Below are 23884 nucleotides of genomic sequence, written 5' to 3'. Positions count from 1 at the left end.
ACTGGTTGCGAGATTTCTTGCCTAGACATATTTTCCCGATTCGCGAAGTCTAGCGATACGAATGAGAAGCTAGAACCAGAATCAAATAGTACTAGAGCTTCGAGTGAGTTGACTAGTAGAGTACTTGTGACAACGTCCGGACGTCCAACTGAGGATGATGAAGGTAGTGTATAAAAACTTTGTCCGGCTGGTGTAGATGGAGCACAAATCTGCGGGATAGTTGGAGGAGCATGGGGTGCTGGATAGTTTGGTGGCACTGTGAAAGTTGGTGGCCAGTAATATCCTTGAGGAGGAGGTCCCCAAGCAGCATACGAATAAGGAGGAGCTTGAACATTCCTCATTGCTTGGACAGAGCCATGAGAGGATACAGGTGCAGATGAAGATTCAGCTTGAGAAGACACTGGTTGCCACTTGATGATGCTAGCGGGGTCCGACTTGCAAACCCGCTCCATGTGACCACTCCTGTGACAACCATTGCAGATACCAGACCAATTGCACTCATTGGCTCTATGACCTTCGCCACACTTGAAACACATCATCCCTTGCCCTGGCACTGGACAGTAAAACACAAAGGGGCTAGAGGAGGATTGGGCCTTTTGCATCTTCGGCTTGCAGTTATGGGAGGTAGACTGCACATACTTAGGTTTCTTCCCAGAGCGGCGATTAGACCTACCACCATCACCAAAGTCTCGCTTCTGGTTTCCACCCTGAGTAGAGAAGTTACTAGGGCCACCTTGTGGGGAAGCTAGGGCTAGAGGTGAGCCATTCTGTAACTCAAACTCATCTTTTTGCTTTCTCAACCAAGGAAGAAAAGCTAGAGGATCCAGCAGCACTAAGCACAACACGATACTGCTGCTCTAGTACATCCTTAAACCTCCTTGCCTTCTCTTTATCATCACTAACCACCGTTGGCACAAAGCAAACGATGTCATTAAATTCTGTTTCATAGTCCTGGATGGTTCTATTACCTTGCTTCAACTTGCTGAGTGCATTTTCCATCCTCTCAACATAGGATGCTGGATAGTACTTCTCAATGAACTGTGTTCGAAAGAACTCCCAAGTTGGTGTGCCATCCTCTGGGGGTAGAGAGGAACGAACATTCTCCCACCAGATGTCTGCATTGCCCTTCAGCTAGATGGCAGCAAACATCACTTTCTGGGTTGGTTGTACTTGCATGACTTCAAGGCGTCGTTCCATGATGCGCAACCAATCAGCTGCCACAACAGGAGAGCCGGTCCCATTAAAAGTGTCAGAGTGTACCATAGACCAAGTGAGAAGAGGATTCACTTGTCTGGGGTCAAAAGGCTCATTCATCATGCCCTGAACATTGGCAGGAGCATGAACTGTGGCTTGGGCTTGGGCTTGCTGACGGAGTGTCTGAAGTTCTTGCATCAGTTCACGCCACTCAGCTTGGGGTGGTGGAGCAGCATCATTGGCAACATCAGGAGCTGCCACAGATTCCTCACCACTCCCCTCAGCTACAAGTTGGGCACGCTTGCGTCCTTGACCACGGGGGTTAGCATCAGCAGCAGCTTTTGCCCGGGCACAAGGAACCCGGTTTCTACTGCCTTTACCCTTTGGCATCTAAGGAACACAAGGAGAAAAGATGAGTAAAGGAATATAAGAACACATACTGCAAACAAAAATTAAGACTTAAATATGAACCCAAGAGACCCAGAAACGAGTACTACTCGAACCACATACTGCTTCAGAAGCCTTGTAAAAACACCACAAGCAATCAATGCACAAGAAATAAGGCTTGCAAGCACATAACAGAGAGAAGATCGTTCCTACTGTGCACCAGTGTGTCAAGTTTTAATGTTATTTAACTATCTAATCAAGTTTTATTACAAAACCTTGTAACATACTAGTAGCAGAATTGGGATATTTCACCCAATCTCAAAAGAATTGATGTCCTCGTCAATTTGAATTTTGTATATATTAACAGCAATCAACATCTAGCAAGCAAGTAAGTATTCAAAGGTCCTAAGATCTTTTCTTTGGTATACATGCATACACATGTATAGCAAAGGTATAGCTTAGCTGGTACCAACTATAACACCCCTCCTCGTAAGAAGGATGTTACCACAACCACAACAAAACTTAACATGCTAGTGGAAAACTCCGGCAGCACCTCCCCTGTACTGTCGGACATCCACGACAGGCAATTGAAATAAACAAAATATATTTATAAGAGTACCACAAACAGCGGAAGCATAAACAAGCTCATACAACACATACGGAGCTAGATGGTGAAGTCCCACCCTGCTACGCCACAGACAAACAACCTTCGTAGTCATGACCACAAACCAAACAAGGTTTATACTTTTTACACAACAAGCAAACCTAGCTATCATGAACCATAATCCAAAGCATGTGAGATGTCATGATAAAGCTAGGTGAAAGCAAGGGTGGTGTAGTTTGTGAGTACACATCCGTGGGAGCTACGCGTTTCCAACCACTTGCAAACCTTTGATCACTAAGTTGTACCTGAAACAAAACCACGAGGGGTGAGTCGCAAGACTCAGCAAGTACACAACATAAGCATGGTCAATATTGGAAAGTAAGAACATGACTCCATCTCACGAACATGTGAAAATAATGCTCGAACTTCCCATCCTTGGAGTAAAATAGGTATGCATGAGGAAACAATGCAATCGAATAAGACCGTGACTAGGCTGCGAGCTTTGCGGCAAGGCGAGGAGGGCGACGGTCTCACCACACACCTTTTCCATCTCACCAAGTGAGAGGACCATGGCATGGGGATGGACACGAAGGACCATACGCTCGCAAAGCGAGGATCATTCCTTGGAGTTGGGAAGATACACCCATGATGGATTTTGTATCAATAAGAACCAAGAATAACCAATCCCTATATCATAGTAGTGGTATGGTGCATTGGAGTGTACACTAGGGATGCCATGTTCACCATTGCATGAATATAAGTGAATCATATAAACATGGGCATATTATAGAAATGAATATATCCGGGATTGCCCGGTGTACTCGCCTCAACCGTTGCGAGGGAGGTGGTGCGAGGCTGCCTCCTGAGGAGTGGTGCTGCAACCTGCTGTAACAACATGCATACAAGGCTCAAATATTGCACCATAGCAAGGCGTGACAAACAAGCACATACACGGTCCTAATCGCAACCCCGGGGAAGCAACCCTTTGCTGCCCCTTCACAAAACAATTCAAAACTAGAGCATGGAAGCTCGGAACGAAGCAAATGATATGGCTATGGATTCACAAGAAACATACCTACAGATAAGTCCAACTATTCAAACTCAGATTATGGACTTAACTAGCTCATAAACAGCAAATACCACTCTGCTGTTCACAGATTTCAGAATATCAAGTAGCCATCTTTGGATATTCATAGCAAGATAAACAATCATGGAATTTAAGTAAAGAAAGTTAATATATGAAGTATAAGATACCAGATAGCTATACCCCTGTAGAACACAAATTTATCTACCATGGAATAGCATGAAAAGTTATGAACAACAACTATGATAATACTGTTTTGTGAAAACAGATCAGAAACTTGTTTTTACCGCTGCGACTAAACCGCTCAACCAAATTGAGTGAATGACCACTCAAAACGATCGCAGGAACAAGACCTACAAATCTTTCCAAACAAGCCTCCTCTGATTCGGCCATCTGGGTACTCGAAAATGAAGGTTTCTGAAACTGCTTGTCCAGAAACGGAAATATGGCTCTCTTTCCCTAATCCCTAATTAAATTTGCTCAGCCCCAACCCCAGAAATCATGGATAACCATGTACATAACATGAGGGGTTCATGGAGGATGGGGAAGCTCACCCTTGAAGCTTGAGGGCGACGGAAACGGACGCTCAGCGACCGTTTTCGTCCGCCGTGACCGGAAATGCGTCTGGGGCCTGTTCCAGCGGGGCGACGCAAAGTGACCGGACCGTCCGCGGAGACGCAAACCTGGCCCAAATATGCGCCAGGTTTGCGTCTCCGCGAACGCTCGGCACTCGCGGAATCTGTCCGCGTTGGGTACATCCGGGCCCGGTCGGCAGTGACTAGGTAAGCAAAAGATTTTTTCATTACTATTGATTGGCCAAAAGGACCGTCTTTACAGAGATGGTTACTCGAGTTAACCTAAAACTACAACGGCCGTACCTACTCGCCGTCGCGCGGCCTATACCGGCTTCGGTTACTCGCAGTCGCGCGCCCTACTACTGGCCGCCGGAAAGGCTGGCGCCGTCGTTGAAGCGGGAGCGCTTCGCGCACTCCGCGCGCCGCGCACGCCAGCCAACGGACATCTCGTCCTGCCGCCGCATGCGCCGTTCGAGGGCCTCGGCCAGGCTGCTGTCCCACAGGGCCACCGCTTGGGCCTCCGCCACCTTGGCAGCTGCCGCCTGGGCCTCCTCCTCCTCCGCCGCCGCCTGGACCGCCGCCCGGGCCTCCTCCTCCTCCGCCGCCGCCTGGGCAGCCGCGTCCTCGTTCGCCTGGAACGCCGCCTGGATCGCCGCCATGTCGGCGACGAAGCGGGCCCTGTCCCTAGCCGCCACCGCTACCGCTTCGTCCCTGGCGGCGATGGCGGCCTCCAGCTCGCGGTTCTCCTGCTCGACCCACGCGGGATAAGGGCCCCTACGCTGGAGTGAGTCCAGGTCGGAGCACATTAACCCCCGAGCCATGTCCATCGCATAGCTGTGGGCTTCCTCCTCCGCCACCCAAGCCTGATGGCGCTGGGCGTCCCCAGCTAGGGACTCGAAGGACGCGAGCAGAATCCGCTGGTCGCCGGCGCAGTCGAAGCGCATGGGCACGGGGACGTCGTCGTCCGCGATGTCGTGGATGACGGCGTCGACCGGAGGGGCCGCGATGGCCGCCCGCGCCTCCGTGAGCTCCGCCCTAGCGTCGGCGAGCTCGGCCATGGCGTTGGCAATCTCCGCCCTGGTCGCCGCGAGGCGCCCTTCCGCGCGCTCTGCCGCCTCCGCCTCCGCGACCTCCGCCTCGCCGCCGCCACCTCCGAGTCCGAGCTGCCGCGCCTCAACGCCGGCGGCGGCTACCTCGTCCTCCTCCTCCTCCGGGTGGTGCTGGCGGCACATGTGAACAACGTGCTCCCAATTCATGTGGTCGGCCATGGATGGATGGTAGCTTGAGGTGTGCCCGTCGCCGCCGGTGTCCACCATATATAGCCACGGTGGGGCAGGAAACGGCGTTGGCGCGCAGGGCGTTTCCCGCGCGCGCGAAACGCCGGCGAAACTTGCCAATGTATTAGGCAAGCGCGGGAATGATCGTCGTTGCGCGGGAACAGTTAATCGCCGGCGGCAGTCCTCGACGGGACGTAAAACGCCATTAGCGACCTTGACGCTGTCCCCGGTAAAAAAATGCGTCGGCACCGCTGGAGGTACCCAAGACGCAAACGGTCACCCTAAACGGACATTTCGGACGTCCGAAATGCGTCGACCCGCTGGAGATGCCCTGAGCAAAGGAAATCGAAAAAGGTGGGGCAGGGATATTCTCTTCTCCTCCTCTACATCTTCTTGTTCCTGTGTATCATCTTCTTCTTCTTTGTCACGCACCAGACCAAGGGGAGGAAGAGCTAGGTCTAGGGCACAGCTGAGAGGAAGGGGAAGAGAGGAGGTGGGGCGCCAGGTAAGAAGTGGATCAGGAGGGGCTTCTCTTGGGGGATAAGGAGGGGAGAGGGATGCGTGAGGGCAGGGGCGGATCCAGGATTTGACCATAGGGGGGCGAAAAGACAATGCCAACTCAAGATATATGAACATAATTTTTTAGTCATAGATATAGTTATAGGAAAAAATAAACATTTGTTTATCAAGCGTAGGTCTTCTACTTTTACTACGAGACACATCGAACATGTGAATTAATTGATTTCTCTCTTGATTATTAAGGATGATAAAACATACAAGTAGAAAAAATTGAGCAGGAAAACTTTATTTTACTGATTAAGAACTATAAACTATATTAAATCAGAGAAATTAAAACAAGTACAAGGAATGGATCTCAATAATAAAAAGATAATTTAGATCAGAGCATAGATCTAAATGGCAAATATATTAGATTTCCCATGGATCAATTAATTTCTTGCCATTAACCAGCAAATTGTAATCGATCAAATAAAAACCTAGCTAGTTGTCACAGAATGCGATACCTCAAGCTTAGTCCTTGATTAGTCAATTAGATTGAGCTGTGTTGCCGGAAAGCGGCGCCTGCCGCGCGCAGCTAGAGGATGTCGCCTCCATTGTGATCAACCAGCACGACGAAAGATTAGATTGATAGCTAAAAATAGGCCATGAGCGGCTGCGCCGAGGATAGCTCCTGACCACGCTCGAAAAAAACTGCTATCGAGTCAAAGACGTACGTGAAACAGAGTACGCGATTGGATCTGTAAGTATGGTCTTGTGGATGTGGGCTTGTGGGTTGTAAAGCCACGTATTGGCCATTTTTTGCTGTTGGAATTAAGCCTCTAACTGAGCCTAGCTAACTAGAATACGTCCGCTGAAAAAAACCTTACCAGAATATGTAGATTACATGCCAGTTCTAGTAAAGGTACCTGGCGAAATCCATAGGGGGGCTGATCGATGGGGGGGGTCTAGCCCCTGCTCGCCCCCCCTTGGCTCCGCCCCTGAGGGAGAGAGCTAAAAGAAGAAGCACACCTCCATGTGGATAAGAGATGTGGATAAGAGGACTACCTCACGGCTGGGACCTGGGAGAAAAAGAGATGGGGATCATCTCATTTTTTTTTCCTTCTTGATTAAAAGGTGATTCAAAATACCCAAAATATCATGTCCATTGAAATAGAATAAACCATGGAATATGCATCCTGAGTCTGATTTCGGGGTATGAGTAGTCCGTTTTGACCATCTCGACTAGGCCGACACAACTATGGAGTCGGATTTTTGACTCAAAGAACCAATTAAAAATGGGTATTAAGAGTCGAAAGATATGTTTTTTATCGAAAAAAGGTTATCGGAAAACCGGGGGTGTTACACCATGATGGTGCATACTGAAGTTAGTCCACCAACCGAATGTTGATACCAAAAACGGCGATCACAGCTCAATCATTAACTTGTTTACTCAAATTGGTTTACAGTAGGGAAGGAAAAAATAGCGCCCTAAATGAAATAGTGTGGTTTTACTTTAAACGCTATGCAAGTTATAACGTGTTAATATCACGTTATTTTTCAAAATATCGTTTCATAAAAAAATTGAAGATTGACTGGTTTAATATGTATATCAAGTATTTCGTTAGACAAAATATTATCTAGAGTAATACATGCAGGACTAATTAACCAATTTTGACTAGATTATATCAACATGTTTTTCCTTCCTCTCATAGAGACAAAACATGAAAACAAGAACTATGTAACTAAACTAAACTAGGAAGTACAAAGCTGAATTGAACTAAGAATTATAGAGCGTCTACGAGCTATGGATACCACTACTGGTCAAGTTGGAAGAAAACATGCAATGGTGAAACTAGATATAACTGAAGCGTGCTACGCAAGAGGTGGTAGCCTGGCGACGAAGACTGGCGTCAGATCGAGGTCCTGATCGAGGCGCGCGTCCTCCTGTAGATTCTGTTCGGGACATGCCACACGGAGGCGATCAGGAAGAGTTGGAGGAGAGTGGCGTTGCTGCTGCTGCCGCTACCACCACGGGCGTGGGGAGTCGAAAGTGGCAACTGGTTGGTTGCCGATCTCGGGTTGAGTTGAGCTAGGTTAGAATCAGGGACTCGTGGGCTGCCGCTAGTTCCATAACTTTTTTTAGCACGCTATAACGCTATAACATTATAACAAATAGCGAGCTTAGCGCCGCTAATAGCAAGATTAGCACCATAGCGAGCAAATTATGCATAGCGTAGCGTTCACCTTCTAAATACACTATAGCACCACTATAACGTCGAAATGGCGCGCTACTTTTTTCCATGATATTAGCTTATCAGCATGGCCTGGAAAAAATGGCGACTAACTAGCAAACTGGCAAATCGTGGACTGGACAAATTGACGACTAACTAGCAAGGTTCCAAATTTACCCCAAAATTCCAGAAAGAGGCCAATACAAGGGTCACCGCATGCAGTAGACTCGCTTCAACGTCCAAATCCGTGGTGGTGGATGACACTGAAGCTGCACCTCTCGTCTACTCGTATGGCCTCTATAAAAGCAGCTTAACCCCAACACAAAGGTACACAGCCGGCAGTACAGCAGCAGCATAGCCACAGTAACTGCGAAGAGGGATCAGATCAGAGATTCAGAGATGAGGACGCAGCGAAATGCTCTGTCTTTTCGCACGCTACTCGTGGTGGCTTTCATGCTCATCGCTGCTTTCCAGGCCGTCTCTGTGCAGGGAGGTAGAGTGCAGTTGTCTCGTTTGCATGATTAGTTCTGCATTTCACTATCCTTCCTCGCATCGAAAATTAGTTCCTCAGTCTAACTGAAGCATTGTCTCTAATATACTTACTAACTGTGCACTACTTTTACCTTTGGGCCATGCGTCATACAGGGAGAGCTATGAAAGAAGGCATAAGTTATGGAGGGATATCAGGGAACCCAGGCAGCACGCCGACTGCCCCTGGAAGAGGCCAGCCTTACACCGGTCACGGATGCAAGATCTACGGTTGCAGCCCACCTCCTGCAACTCCATGACTTACTATATGAAAGAAGTCCTCCCGGTTACCAGTTACCGCTCGGCGCTCGCATGTATCGGACGAGAATTATCGAGATTATGTTAGAGAATAAATATCCGTAGACCCTTTCAAAATAGACCGATGTAAGGTCAGAGCGTCTCTAGTTGGATTACATTACATGTTAATTTTCTGTGCTATATCCACTGTAAGGGACCTATATCAAGGAATGCAAGTGCTATTTTACTGTGCAACCAAAATCCCTAAGAGCTCTAAGCTCCCAGGGTTCTCGAGGCCTGTGGTGGCTCGGGGCGTCGCTTTCGCTGGGTCTACTCGTTTGCTTAATCGAGTTGAGCAGTCGATCCAACTGATGTCGGTATAGTGTAGTCGGTCCAGGATTCCGTTCCAGCATCGGCAGTGTCTAGGTCGGTTCCAAATTAACCCAGTAAGAACAAAGGTCAGTCCCGATCCTAAATTTCCTCATATAACAAATTTACAACTCCCCTGTTTCTCTCCCCACCGCCCCCACCGCCTCCTCTTCTCGCGGTGTTGTTGATGGGAAATCGAGTGCCCATACCTAGTGCTGTCGGCGGCACCCACGGGGAACGGCAAGGCTGGAAGAGGGCGTGGAGTACATGGTTCTCCGGCCAGAAGTGGCGCCAGCGAATCCCGCAGGCGGCGTGGCTCTGGTCGGCCTCCGGGTCGTCGGCCCCTTTCCATTGTTAGCTCTCTCACGGTCAGATGGACTGGTCCAACTTCTCGGGTGAGATCTGCCCTTTTAACTTGCATCAGGCCAGTTTGGCATTGTGAAAATCATGCATAGGTTGCAATAAACAAGCCTGTAGTGCCCGGTAATGGTATGCATTAAATGTTACAAACTGCACCACACAAAACTGAATGTTTGTTGCAAACGGTTGACAATCTAACTACAGACTTGGTTTCTGCAGTATCTTCCCAGGCTACTAAATGACAATTGTTTGATTATAACCATGTGTTCAGCGCCTTCTCTAAAAACAAAGATGCATCTTTTGTTAGATTGCAGTACCTATTTCTTGGTTTAGTTTGTTCTCTGAGAAATAGAAGAGTCAAGTATGTTAGGCTAGTGAAGCCTCAACACCACATTTGATTCAGTTTTTAAGGGGCTACCAACATAATTTTGGCATATTTCCTTGCCAAGTATGATACGCACAACAAACCTCTAGGAAATAGACGAGCTGTGAGCCTATGAATGAGAGGTTAATGATGCCCCTGAAATAGAAAACACTAAATATGGTTCAGTTTTGATCAAGAGAGGCTAAGGACACAGTCCGATTTTCCAGAAGTAAATCCCATATAAGTCCTTAGCCTTCTAACACAATTGTTCAGAAGATTCTAGCAGTCCCTAATATTTAAGGCCCCATATTATTATGAACTTTTAAATGTCATATTCACTTCGCAGTCCCTGATACTGCATCAAGGATTCTGCATTAAATATATGCTGAACCCTAAATTTTATAATCAAGGATTCTGCATTAAATATATCATCGTTGATTTGTCTATGCATTTTACTTTTCTTCTTTGTTTGCATGAGGATCTGGGGACAAGCAGTAATGCAATTAGAACTGAGCATCACCGCTTGGTTGTTCCACATGAGATGGATAACGGACCTGGAAGGTACATGTTTCTGTATTTAATTGGTTCTACTTTTTTATGGAAATACTTCCTCGGTTCCATAATATAAGACTATAATAACATCTTATATTATGGGATGGAGGGAGTATTTTTTAATACTGAATGTCTAAGAGTATTTCATATTGTCATCTTCATGTTTGAATTTTTAGTGGAACTCTCTGTATTCTGTCCAAACTATAAGCATGTAGTGTGCTTTGATGTATTCTACAAATGAACGTCAGCCTGCGTCTACTAATCCGAACTAAGAAAGTTCAATTTGGTATTTTCTACACATGTCGATTGAGTAGCTGTGAAGGAGTAAACATTTAATGATTCAAACCATTGTTTTATCTTAACACCCGCTATCAATTATATGCAAGATGAATTGCAGACCCTGAAGCAATGAAAATCAATGATGAAAAAAAAGTATGCATTGCCCCATATGTGTAGGAATCCAATAGTTCTTGCAAGTTGTAGCACTACCTCCTATTGAGACCATTCCCGCAACACTGAACGTTGTGCTGACATGGCCTAGGTACTTGGTTGCTTGGCCACATGGTCATGATCATTGCTCTTCATGCAACTGTATCTATGTGGAACAGTGTCGACATTCATATCGGAAGTTCGGAACAGATGGCAGCGTTGCTGCTTGCCGGCTGTTGATTGAGAGAGGCATGTGTGTGGTGCTTCTGCTTGCTGCTAATTGCTGAGAGGAAGTTGGTTTGTGGAGCGAGCGCCCCAGCTCTCTGAAGTCTGTAAGATCTCAATATTTAGATGACAGTAACCTGTCTGAAGGGAAAAACCAGATCTGAACTCGGGTCTAGATACTCCTGGTTTAATAAAAAAAAATCGAAAAAATAGTACTCTCTCCGATCCATATTAATTGACTTCAATATGAATGTATCTAGAACTAAAATGTGTCTATATGCATCCGTATTAAAGTCAATTAAAATGAACCGGAGGGAGTAAACAAATTCAAAAAAATCTGAAATTTTTGGACAATGGACATGAACAAGTGTTCTAACTACAAACCAAAAATCTCCGAGAAAAGACATATGTAGTGGTATGTGAAAAGAAAAACAAAATGCGGTGTTGTTTGGAACAACTAGACTTGTTTCTTACATCACTTCGATTTGTCTTTTCTGCACAAACCACTACATGTCTTTTCCGGAGATTTTTGGTGTATAGTTAGAACACTTATTTATGTTCATTTTCCAAAAATTTCAGATTTTTTGAATTTTTTTGCTATTTTTTTGAATTTTTTATTCAACCAGGAGCATCTAAACCCGGGTTCAGAAATCCCTTGTCCTGTCTGAAGTCAGTAAGGTCTACCTTTCTCTTGATCAATGACAAGCTGGATCAAGGCAACAAAGTGACATCCACTTAGGATCAAACTAGGTAGATAGATGGATGCGTCCATGGAAGAACGGCAAACCTGGATCAAGGCAACAAAGTGACATCCACTTGGGATCAAACTAGGTACTTAGGTAGATAGATGGATGTGTCCATGGAAGAACAGGTTTCTTGCAAATGATGCCGGCCAAGAATCGGACATCCCTCATTCGAAAAAAAAAAAGCGGACATCCCTGCCAAATAATGGTACTAACACAAATGGTCAAAACACATCCAGCCTTTTTGTCGCTTTTAGCGTACATGCTGAACCTCCTATTGCATTGTTGTATTGGCAATCGGAATCATGTAGTACAGAATAATTAATATTAGGGATGCATCATATAACATTTTCTTCTGTTGAACCACTAAACTAGGGGTTTTAAACGCTGCATAGAATTTTCTACCACGCGAATCTGCTTATCAAAATTAATTCTGCAAGAATGTTCTAAGACGCATGATATGAGAATCACAGACTTGCATTGTGCCATGCTTGCTATGCATCATTCGAAAAACTGAGATTCTACACATCTCTTATTTTTCTGCCATGCATTTACTACCCTCCGTAGTTTAGGAAGTTTTTTTTTTATTTCTAACAGTTGGTGAGTGAGCAGCGAAGGGGACACCCTGGAAAAATCCGATGAATCAATCCGCTAGTGCTATGTCTGATCTGAAACCGCGGGTGAGCGCTCCTAAACAAGCCTTGAAGCAAATCGGGTTACATGCCTGAATGCACATACCGTTTCGAATCAATGCGAGAGCTGGGCAAGGCTGTTGTTTTTAATTGATTTTTCACAGAGTTTTAGTCTCTTCTGCGCCAGATAAATATATTTTAGATAACCAAGTTGTACTCTTCTGATTACATCAAAATAATTTAACAATTTAAATGAATGATAAAATGTTCCAAAAAACATAACAAGGGTGTCTTGGTCGTATCCATGGATCCACCCACCAATATAAACCGAAAAGACTCAAATGCATCCTTTCCTCTTGCAATTGACTAAATAAGTAATGGATCTGTAGAAGGCACACAAAATTGCAGCCTTTCCTCCCGCACTTTGACTAAATAAGTAACGAATCAGTGGCATGCACACCAAATTGAAAATACAAAAATCATCATATGGAGAACACACGCGTTAAAAATAAAAATCAAAAATACAAAAATCATCATGTGGAAAACGGGCGCAGCAACGCGGGCGAGGTCCTTCTAGTACTATACTAGTTATATACTCTCTCCGTTGCTAAATATAAGTCATATAATTTTTACCACGAAAATTAAAGAACACATATTTAGAGATAATTACACCAGGTTTGGGCGGAATTACCCCAATACATTTGACATGAGAAAATAGATAACTTTGCATACAATTAGAAAATATAATCAAATCCCTAAAAAAAATTCCATACAAGTGATGTGTCGCACAAAAGGCTATATTCTAGATTTTTTTTCGAAAAACTATATGATTTATATTCAGGAATGGCGGAAGTATATAACTAAGTATCAAGTAAAATTCACATGCATCGATCGTTTGCACCGAGATGATGTTCTTCAAGCCAATGCTTCAAGCCAATGCAGCAATGGGCATACATCAAGATGGAACACACCATCCTTTTCTTCCAAACAAATACTCGTGCGCTGAGAAAAATCCATCCAAAACAAAGCACTGGCCCCTTTGATTCTATCCACTAGCGGATAATAGGGATTTAGTCCAGGTGCATTTGGAGCTTTAGTTCTAGTTGTGCAACCGGGACTGCACAATCCAGACTAAAGCCCTCTACCTTTAGTCCCGGTTCAAATATAAACCGGGACTAAAGGGTTCTCCACGTGGTGCGGCCAAGGGGCTCGTGGTGGAGGACCTTTGGTCCCGGTTCATTAGACGAACCGGGATTAAAGGGTCTCTATCGCGACAAAGAAAATACTGTTTCTCTGTCGCGACAGAGGTTTAGGGTGGAGCAGCGTTTCTCTGCCGCGGCAGAGTTTCAGAGTTTTATGTTATTCATTCGAATCTGCAATGCATACATCATTCAAGAAACCACAAACATCGTCATGAAATACAGTACACATAATGCATGTTTACAAAATAAAATTGATCCTCTTTACCATATGTATTTTAAATCCCTAATGTCATATATGAACTCCCGATGGTATGCTTCAGTTGAAGCTATGACCTCCCTAACTAAGAATACCGCAAATTTCTCTTGAATTACTCGGATGCGATCCATCGTTAGGAGAGAGTCCCGCACGCGTTCCATCTACTTTTAAAAAAGGAGATCAATAAATATGAATGAAACTCAATATAATTGATGGTAATAAAATAAAATTGTGAAATATTGTTCACGTACATGAAGGGCATGTATAGACGTCTCCGGGTCCCGGTGACAGGCCATCTCACGAATGAACTCGCAGACGTAGTATCCACATAAGTTATTCTCGGGTTCCTGCTTCAAACAGTTTACGAAAAATAGTTCGATCAAACTAATAATCAAGCATGATAATGCATGTTATTGAAACAAAAGATCAAAGAGATTCGCGGACATAGCTATAGTACTACTTATAAGGTGATCTTGAAATATAAGCTCCGGTTTCCATTCACCCGGAGCAGTCTTAATGAATCGTGATCGCCTTTTTTAGCACTGTAAAATACAAAAGAAATAGATATAAATTTTAAAAAATAAAATCCTTCGAGGTGCCCATGTATTATGTCATGTAGTACCACTGAGAATTAAGAAACATGAATTTCGATTTTTTTTAGCAAAATTTCGTTGCAAAATCATCAAACTTGATTTTTAGTTGCACACGAACTCGAAAAAAAACGCACAATATATCAAAATAACCGGAAGAAAATTCTACATCCGAATTCACCGTAGTTTACCCGGTTAGCCAACTTTTAGAATCGCCAAATTCGAAAAGTGCAAAAAGATACGGCAAAGTCAAGTTTTTTCCTTCAAAAATAGAAAATTCGAAAAAAATTCTGTGGCGCACCGTATGCCCATGCTCCCGCAGAATGTATACTCTGAAATTTGAATTTTGTGGCGCCCTCCTCCTCTCCTCCACTTCACTTTCAACTTCTCCTCCGCTTCTCCACTTCTCCTCCTCCTCTCCACCACCTCTCCACTTCTCATCCCTCCTCTCCTCCCTCCTCTCCTCTCCTCAATCCGGCGACCTCCTCTCCTGCTCCGGCGACCTCCTCCTCCTCCTCCTCCTCTGGCGACCTCCTCCTCCGCTGATCTCATCCTCCTCCTCCCATGACCTCCTCCTCCTGTGACCTCCTCCTCCTCCGGCAACCTCCACTTCTCCTCCTCCTCCTCCTCCTCCGGCCGGCCTCCTCCTCCTCCACCCAATCTGGTCGGCCTCCTCCTCCTCCACCCACCTTCGGCTGGCCTCCTCCTCCACCCACCCACTCCGGCCGGACGGCCTCCTCCTCCTCCTCCACCCACCTCAACCCACCCCACCCCACCAACCCACCCACCTCCGGAGACCTCCAACAAATTGTTTTTAAAAAATCCGGCGAAATTCTGGCGGCCCTAGATCTAGATCTGACCGCCATTTTTTTTTTGAAATTCAAAAAAAATTTGTGGTGCACCACCGCCGGTGCGCCACAGAAATAATACTTTCTATGGTGCACCTTGCCTGGTGCGCCACAGAAATAAGACTTTCTGTGTCACATGGGTCTTTGTGCCACATAATTCTTATTTTTGTGCCGAGAATTTTGTGGCGCACCAACCCATGCGCCACAGAATATGGTTTTAGGTGCGCCAGAGATGAGCTTTTTCCTACTAGTGCCTTGTGGTGGGATCGGGAACTCCACCCCTCCTTGGGTTAGAGTCACCTCCCTCACGGGTGATACCCATGTTCTTGTTGTTCTTCTTTTTCTTGGTACTTCTTCTTCTCTTCCTCTTTGGCATGGTAGCCACACCTCCTTCATTGTAAAAGCCCTCATTGGCTCCATCTTTAGCTTCAATGACTCCTTCCAAGTATTGGGCTTGGATTTGGAGTCTATCAATCTTGGCCTTCAAAAGATTGACTTCATCTTCATGTTCCGGGTGAGGGTGAGTGATATCAACACTTGGACCTCCTTCTCCTTGTTCACCCGGAATGCTCCATAAATTCTTCTTCTTGGAGAGAGTTCATCTTCATGAGTAGATGTTTGTGGCTCTCCAAAGTGGCAATGTCACCTTCATGGTTGCACCACACATGGTCCTTGCTAAAAGGAAAGTACTCCTTCAAGGCTTCCTCTTGCATGGAATTGATCTTCATGAGCTTGGCCTTGCTCCTCTTCAAAGAGGCAATTTCTTCCTCATGATCACAACAAGTGACCTTCTCTTTGCTCATGCGGAGGCAATCCATCAAGGACTCTTCTTGCATGACATTCAACTCCAAGAGCTTGGCCTTGGTCTTCTCAAGAGCGGCAATCTCTTCTTCATGATTGCAACAAGGTATCTTCTCCTTGCTCAAGCGATAATACTCATCGAAGGCTTCTTCTTGAAGGGAATTTACCTCCAAGAGCAATGCATTATGCCTCTTCAAAGAGGCAACTTGATCTACAAGCTCGTCACAACAAGAGTTAGGGACTTCAACTTCTTTCTCCTTGCGAGCTTCCTCTTGAGGATGATCACACATCTCGGAGAGAAGTACAAATTTACTCTCCAAGGATTTGAAGTTCTTGGTGAGGGTTGCAACTTCCTCGAGTAACAATTCGTGGTCATCCTCAAGAAAAAGTTTCTCCTTCTTGAGCTCACCCACCAAGGCAAGAGCATGATCTCGGTCCTTGGTGAGTTGGGAGATGATGGCATTGTTAGAGACTTCAAGGGTAATAACAGTTGCTTCAAGAGACACGTGCAAGTTTTGCTCCTCCTCATGGGCTTGAGTGAGAGAGGCAATCTCATTTGCCGCCTCCCTCTCAAGCCTCTGCTTCTCCTCTATAAGGTCTTGAGCCGCACCAAGTTGAGCCATGAAGGCCTCAACATGGGTCTTGGTATCCCCTTGCATGTTAGTGAGAAAAGCATCCAAACCCACAATCTCAAGCTTAATGGTAAGACTAGTGGCATCATCAATTGACATGGCATTAGATGAAGATGTAGGTTTGGAAGGGGGTTCTACCTCTGACGATACCTTTGCCATAAGGCAACGGGAGTTGTTGGCGATGAGGTTCTCATTAGGAGAGTCGAAGAGGGAGATGGAGGGAGTGGAGATGGCGATGGCGTCCACTCCCACTTCTTCCTTGTTCGAGCTCTTGTCTTCACGCTCTTCACCTTCATCGGAGGAATACTCCTCACGGATAATGAAAGCTCTAGGCTTCTTGGTGAAGGAGACCTTGGCGTCACCGGGCTTGGAGAACTTGGAGAATCATTTGGAGAGGGATTTGAACTTGTTCTTGCGGATGAGCCTTCCACCATTGTCTTCCCTTCTATCATAGACACAATCCGCAACAAAATGACTTTTGTCGCTGCAATTGTAGCATGTTCTCCCCCTTTGCCCCTCCCTTGGGCTCTTGGAGAAATTTCTTGGAGAGTCACGAGGAGAGTATCTTCTTGGTCTTGAACTTCTAGTCTTGTTCCCATCCCAAAAGCTCTTGGCGGCGAGAGCCATATGTTCATGATAGTTGGTCTTGAGATCATCCGGACCACACTCAATGGGATCCTCATCACTTTCACTAGCTTCATGCTCCTTCATCTTCAAAGCGAGGTTGGGCTTGCGGGTGTTGTGAGCACGTGCAACAAGATCCTCCGCATTCTTCTTGGAGATATCCAAAGCGATGACTTCGCTAAGAACTTCATCGGATGTCATAGCGCGGAAGGAGGCATTTTGGCGGATGTCCGTCAACTTGACTTCCTCATAGGGGAGGAGAGCGTTGTAGAACTTTTGCTTGATCCAATGGTCATCCACAAAAGTGGCTCCAAGATCTTGCATTTGCACGGCTAGAGCGATGAGGCGACGGTACATCTCTTAGGGAGATTCTCCTTCAATCTTGACGAAGTTGTCGGCCATGTTGTTCACTTCATCGAAACGAGAGCTTTGAATGCTCTCATTTCCGAGGAAGAGCTTGCCGAGTTTATCCCATGCTTCTTTGGCGGTCTTGAGCGAGCGGATATAAGCGCGGTCCTTGGGTGTGACGGCCATGTGGATCTTGTTGATGGCGGTGGCGTTGAATTGGTCATCCACCACTTCTCTCCTTGTCAAGTGTCTTAGATCTCGTGGTGAGTAACCTTCCTCGATGATCCGCCATAGCTCGGTGGATGCGCTGCGCATATGAGAACGCATTAAGAACTGCCAATTTTCAAAGCTATTGGATTCAAGTAGCGGTGGTGAACCATGAGACAAGATATGTGGCATAGGAATTGGAACATTTATGGTGTAATCACTTGGTGGTGGCACCGCATGATAACCCCTTAAATGTTCCGCAACCGGTGGTTCCTCCTTCCATTTTGATGAAGTGCCGAGATCCCTGTTGTGGGTATACTTCATGGGTGTACCATCGACAGTGCCTAGATCCGGCAAGCCCGGGTGGCCCACAGATGGTGATGTGGCATGTGGCCCATCGGGCGGCCCAGTTGCTGTAGATCATGAAGGATGAAGTCCAGCCCAGGATAGGGAAGCCGGATCCCAACCGACCTTCGGAGGAGGCCGGATCCGTGAAGGCCCATGAGGAACCCTGATCCAGTACGACGTAGATGGAAGGCGGATCCTTGACGTACATGGCAAGACATTGTATCGTAGTTAGGCAACCTGTAATCCGGCTAGGACTCTCCTTGTAAACCCTGGATCCGTGCGCCTATATAAGCCGGATCCTGGGAGCCCTGGAGGGACAACCACAACTCATTGTAACAACGCGAAAGCGCCCAGATAATTCCGGACAAGCGACGGTAGGCCTTGCCATCGTGCAGGTGTTCCGAAGCTAGGTAAATCGCGTACCACCGTCCCGTGTGCACTCCGCCCTATGGCCCCTACTTCTTCTCCCCCTCGTGAGGATCCTTCCTCCGAGGTACCGTCGAATAGGCAACAACCGTTGGCACCCACCGTGGGGCCAGCGGCGTCTGGAGGCCGGAACCGGGAGGGTTCCGCCATGGGAAGCTACGACAACACCATCGTTGTGGGGCGCGTCGCGTCCTTTACGCCGGAAACCTTCCGATCGTCCCTCCGAACGAGTGCTGGATTCCGGCTAAGACTAACCCCGTCAAGCTCTCCATCGTCCGAGTTGGCGGCATACACATCTTCATCGGCGAAACCGTCGATTCCGACGAGACGCAGCTGGTAAGCAGCTGACGCGACCGCCGCTGAGCAGGACGCAGTCGCGAAGATCCGATCTGAGATGCAGGAACTTCCCAAGGAAGATTCCGCCTTAGATCTGGAAAAATCAAAACCCACCCAATCCGCCCCTGAGCAGGAAATAAAGGTGGAAGACCAATGCAGATCCGCCTGGGTCTCCCAGGTGTTAGAGAAGCAAAGGTGTCACTTCGTGCACTTCTTAGCCCACACCGCAGGATCCGCCCCTCAAGAAGACGGAGCCGGCCCCATGCAGGTTGAGGCACGCGACAACAGCGCTGCTCCGGATCAGCAGGAGGCTGTCGGAGAAAGCAATGCTCCGGGTGAAGAGTCGATCCTGGGCAACCTAAGCCCAATCTCCGGGGACACCTCCTCCATGGATACTGAAGAGTTCGATCGCAAGATAAAGGAATTCGGAGGTGGTGATCAGCCTGAAGTCGAATCCACCCAGCCTAAGCAGGTTCTCGCAACCTTGGCGACGCTGGATCAACGGGAATCAGAGGATGAAAATACCCACTCCGACCCACAGCCATCCCATGCAGGATCTCCGCTCTCGAGGGAACGTCCACATAAGGAAGTCCTGTCCCCGGAAGAAGCTGGTTGAGCAGGCGAGGCATGGATGCAATCGCACATTCGGATATCCTCAACAAACCCATAACTCCCGAAGACGCAGCAAATGCGGAAGCTCTAGAAGCCAAAAGACGAGAAGATGCGGCCACGGCCAAAAAGTTTGCCACCACCGCAGCAGCAATGCTTGACGAGAGGAAGGAGGCCGCCAACTTCGTAGACAATTTTCTCCAACGAGAACGTCAGGTGGACGAGTCACTGGCAAAAGTCAAGCAACTCCGGAAGCATTGGGAGGACAAGATCATTGAGGCTCAGAAGGAAGCTGATAGGATCAGGCGAGAAGCTGTAGCTCCCCGCAAGATCACCTTCGCAACTCCGACTGGGCAACAGCCGTTCGCCACTCCAAAGGATAATATGAAGAAGGCTGCGGAGATCTTGAAGAAAAAGGACGAGGAGATCCACATCAACTACGTCCGTACGCTCGTTGCTTCGGCGATGAAGCGACGAGCAAGGCGGATACTCCGCGCAGGTTGGAATCCAACCCGGATCACTGCATCTCTACCGCGCAGAAGGACGCCTACGACAATTGCCATCGCGATGACGAATCGCGAACCGGATCCTCGGAACGCAGAAGGAAAACCAGAGAACACCCAAATCCAATCCCTGTACCATCAAAGACGCCTCCGTCAGATCCGAAAAAGGGAAAGGATGCAATGTGCTACAGGTAGGGACAAGTACCGTAACCCCTCACCTCCGCCCAGGGGGTATCCGCGTCCCCCACTCCCTCGCCGCCGTAGTCCAGCCGGAAACGTCAGACCCCATGGGCCTGGTGGAATCAATATCCGCGACAACGTGCCGCCCCCAAGGAACAGGGAACGAACGCCGGAACCTCGCCGGAGCCAGATCAACGATCGCGAGCCCGAGCCTAGGGGAGTCGGAACGAAGAACGCGAACCGGAGCCGCGCCGAAGCCGGAACGACGAAGGCAGCCAACACCATGGCGAAGGCAGCCATCGAAGCTGGAGTCAGCATCGGGAAGGGCGAGGAGAGTCAGACGGCGGAAGAAAGAGGTCATATCGGCCCCCTCGCAGATCTCCTTCCCCACCACCCAGCGGTGGAGGCGGAGGTGGAGGCAGAGGCGGTGGCCGGAGATCTCGCTCACGCTCAAAATCCCCTCGCAACCAAAGCCAAGGATGAACCTCAAGCTACCCGGAAACCTGAAGAACTATGACGGCACCGAAAGGCCGGATACCTGGATTGAGGATTACTACAATGCAGTGACCTTCGCCGGAGGAACCCCTAACATCGCCTGCCGCATGCTTCAGCTGTACCTTGTAGGTCCAGCCCGGATCTGGCTCAGCGACCTGATACGTCTCAAACGTATCTATAATTTCTTATGTTCCATGCTAGTTTTATGACAATACTCACATGTTTTATATACACTTTATATCATTTTGATGCATTTTCCGGCACTAATCTATTAACAAGATGCCGAAGCGCCAGTTCCTGTTTTCTGCTGTTTTTGGTTTTAGAAATCTTACACAGAAAATATTCTCGGAATTGGACGAAACAAAAGCCCACGGTCTTATTTTCCATGGAGCCTTCCAGAAGTCCGAAGAGGAAACGAAGAGGGGACGCGAGGCGGCCACACCCTAGGGGGGCGCGGCCCCACCCCTGGCCGCGCCGCCCTATGGGGTGGGCCCCTCGGCCGCTCCCCGACTCTGCCCCTTCGCCTATTTATTCTCTCCGTCGCGAAAACCCTAGTACCGAGAGCCACGATACGAGAAAACATACTGTGATGCCGTCGCCGCTAATCCCATCTCGGGGGATTCAGGAGATCGCCTCCGGCACCCTGCCAGAGAGGGGAATCATCACCGGAGGACTCTACATCATCATGCCCGCCTCCGAATTGATGCGTGAGTAGTTCATCCTTGGACTATGGGTCCATAGCAGTAGCTAGATGGTTGTCTTCTCCTCTTGTGCTATCATGTTTAGATTTTGTGAGCTGCCTAACATGATCAAGATCGTCTATTTGTAATGCTACATGTTGTGTTTGTTGGGATCCGATGAATATGGAATACTATGTCAAGTTGATTATTGATCTATAATATATGTGTTGTTTATGATCTTGCATGCTCTCCGTTGCTAGTAGAGGCTCTGGCCAAGTTGATACTTGTAACTCCAAGAGGGAGTATTTATGCTCGATAGTGGGTTCATGCCTCCATTGAATGCAGGACGAGTGATGAGAAAGTTCTAAGGTTATGGATGTGTTGTTGCCACTAGGGATAAAACATCAATGCTTTGTCTAAGGATATTTGTGTTGATTACATTACGCACGAGTACTTAATGCAATTGTCTGTTGTTTGCAACTTAATACTTGGAAGGGGTGCGGATGCTAACCCGAAGGTGGACTTTTTAGGCATAGATGCATACTTGGATAGCGGTCTATGTTATTTGTCGTAATGCCCTAAGTAAATCTCATATTAGTCATCATGATATGTATGTGCATTGTTATGCCCTCTCTATTTGTCAATTGCCCAACTGTAATTTGTTCACCCAACATGCTATTTATCTTGTTGGAGAGACACCACTAGTGAACTGTGGACCCCGGTCCATTCTTTTACATCTGAAATACAATCTACGCAATCTACGTTACTGTGTTGTTCTTCGCAAGCAAACATCATTCTCCACACCATACGTTTAATCCTTTGTTTACGAGCAAGCCGGTGAGATTGACAACCTCACTCGTTAAGTTGGGGCAAAGTATTTTGATTGTGTTGTGCAGGTTCCACGTTGGCGCCGGAATCCCTGGTGTTGCGCCGCACTACACTCCTCCACCAACAACCTTCACGTGGCCTTCATCTCCTACTGGTTCGATAACCTTGGTTTCTTTTTGAGGGAAAACTTGTTGCTGTGCGCATCACACCTTCCTCTTGGGGTTCCCAACGGACGTGTGCATCACGCGCCATCACGACCTCGAGAAGAACTCCATCTTTTGCTGGTTCGACCTGAAGACAGCTTTCGAAAAGCACTTCAGGGGCACCTACAAGAGACTTGCCACGACAAGCGACCTACAGGCATGTATCCAGAAAAAGGGCGAAACATCAAGGAACGTTCTCACCTGATGGTTGGAAACCAGGAACGAGTGCGAGAACGTGGATAATACCACAGCCATGCACGCCTTTATAGGTGGATTGCAGAGAGGAGGACTGCTGCGGCACAAGCTTACTTGCTTGTTCAACGCAAATAAACTGACTTTGGATGACATGATCACCATTGCCGGCGATCACACTCGCCGCCGATGACGACGCAGGCGGAGATCTCGCAGCCTACGAGCAATTCCCCGCATCGGCGAGAAGAAGAACCGTGATAACGGTAACAGCAGCGCCACTAAGCGGAAGAATCCTCCTGATGACCAGAAGAGTGGCGGATCCGAGATGGTCGCCATGGCTTTCCAACGTGGAGGTCAAGGAGGCGGAAGAGGCCGCGGTCGCGGAGGCGGAGCCGGCAGGGGCCAGCAGCGGGGTGACGAGGTCACCACTGCCGGAACTCGCGCCCCCAAACTTACGAGGAGTACAGAGACATGCCATGCCTAGCCCATCTGGATCCGGCTACGGGAAAGTCCACTCACACTAACCGCAACTGCAAGTGGGTCAATGATCTCAAAGCTGACCCAGAAGCAGGATACAAGCGAGCCCGGAAGCACCGCCCACGTGGCAAAGGAGGCAAGGGCAAGAACAAGGACAAGGAGGAAGACAGTTCCGAGGCAATGGATGAGGATGATGCATCGCCGGATCTCAAGGAAGGATCCGCAGCTAAACCCAACCCCTTCGTCAAAAAGAGTGCGGGTGCATACCACACCTTCCTCGGAACCCCAACAGTCTGTGCCAGCAAATCAGCTCTCCGGATCTTGAACGCCACAGTTCCGGCTGTGCCGCAGTATGTCAGGTGGTCGGAAATTCCATGTACGTTTGACAGACAGGACCATCCTACTGTCACCCCGAAGGAGTGCTACGACTTGGTTGTAAGTCCCCGCATTGACGGGTATGATTTCTCCAAGTGCCTTATGGACGGCAGAGCCAGCTTGAACATCATGTACCTGGAGACTCTGGAGCGGATGAACCTTACCAAGGAACAGCTTAAACACAGCACCACTGAATTTCATGGTGTGGTTCCGGGTAAAAAGGCAAACTCCCTTGGCAGCATCAGACTTCCCATGGCCTTCGGCGATATCAATAATTTCCGCGAAGAGAAAATCACGTTTGAGGTCGTGCCCTTCAAGAGCTCCTACCATGTCATCTTCGGCAGGCCCACCTACCACAAGTTTCACGCAAGAGCGTGCTACATCTACAACAAGCTCAAGATTCCGGGTCCCAATGGTATGATTACCGTATCCGCA

At 47.6% G+C, this 23884-nt stretch overlaps 2 long non-coding RNA genes across 2 annotated transcripts; one reads left to right on the top strand and one right to left on the bottom strand.

Annotated features, from left to right (window-relative positions):
• Positions 1-2168: 2168 nt before the first annotated feature.
• LOC124681469 lies at positions 2169-6666 on the bottom strand. The gene is made up of 2 exons (XR_006995874.1): positions 6546-6666; positions 2169-2490 (listed from the first exon to the last, which is right to left on the bottom strand). It is a non-coding gene; the product is annotated as an uncharacterized LOC124681469 (long non-coding RNA).
• Positions 6667-8185: 1519 nt separating this feature from the next.
• Positions 8186-8876, top strand: LOC124681468. Its single transcript, XR_006995873.1, has 2 exons — positions 8186-8343; positions 8496-8876. It is a non-coding gene; the product is annotated as an uncharacterized LOC124681468 (long non-coding RNA).
• Positions 8877-23884: the final 15008 nt, after the last annotated feature.

This window comes from Lolium rigidum, unplaced genomic scaffold, assembly GCF_022539505.1.
Source record: "Lolium rigidum isolate FL_2022 unplaced genomic scaffold, APGP_CSIRO_Lrig_0.1 contig_43907_1, whole genome shotgun sequence".
Lineage (NCBI taxonomy): Eukaryota > Viridiplantae > Streptophyta > Magnoliopsida > Poales > Poaceae > Lolium > Lolium rigidum.
The sequence above is the reverse complement of the archived record's forward strand: the minus strand, read 5'-3'. Positions and strand labels throughout refer to the sequence as shown.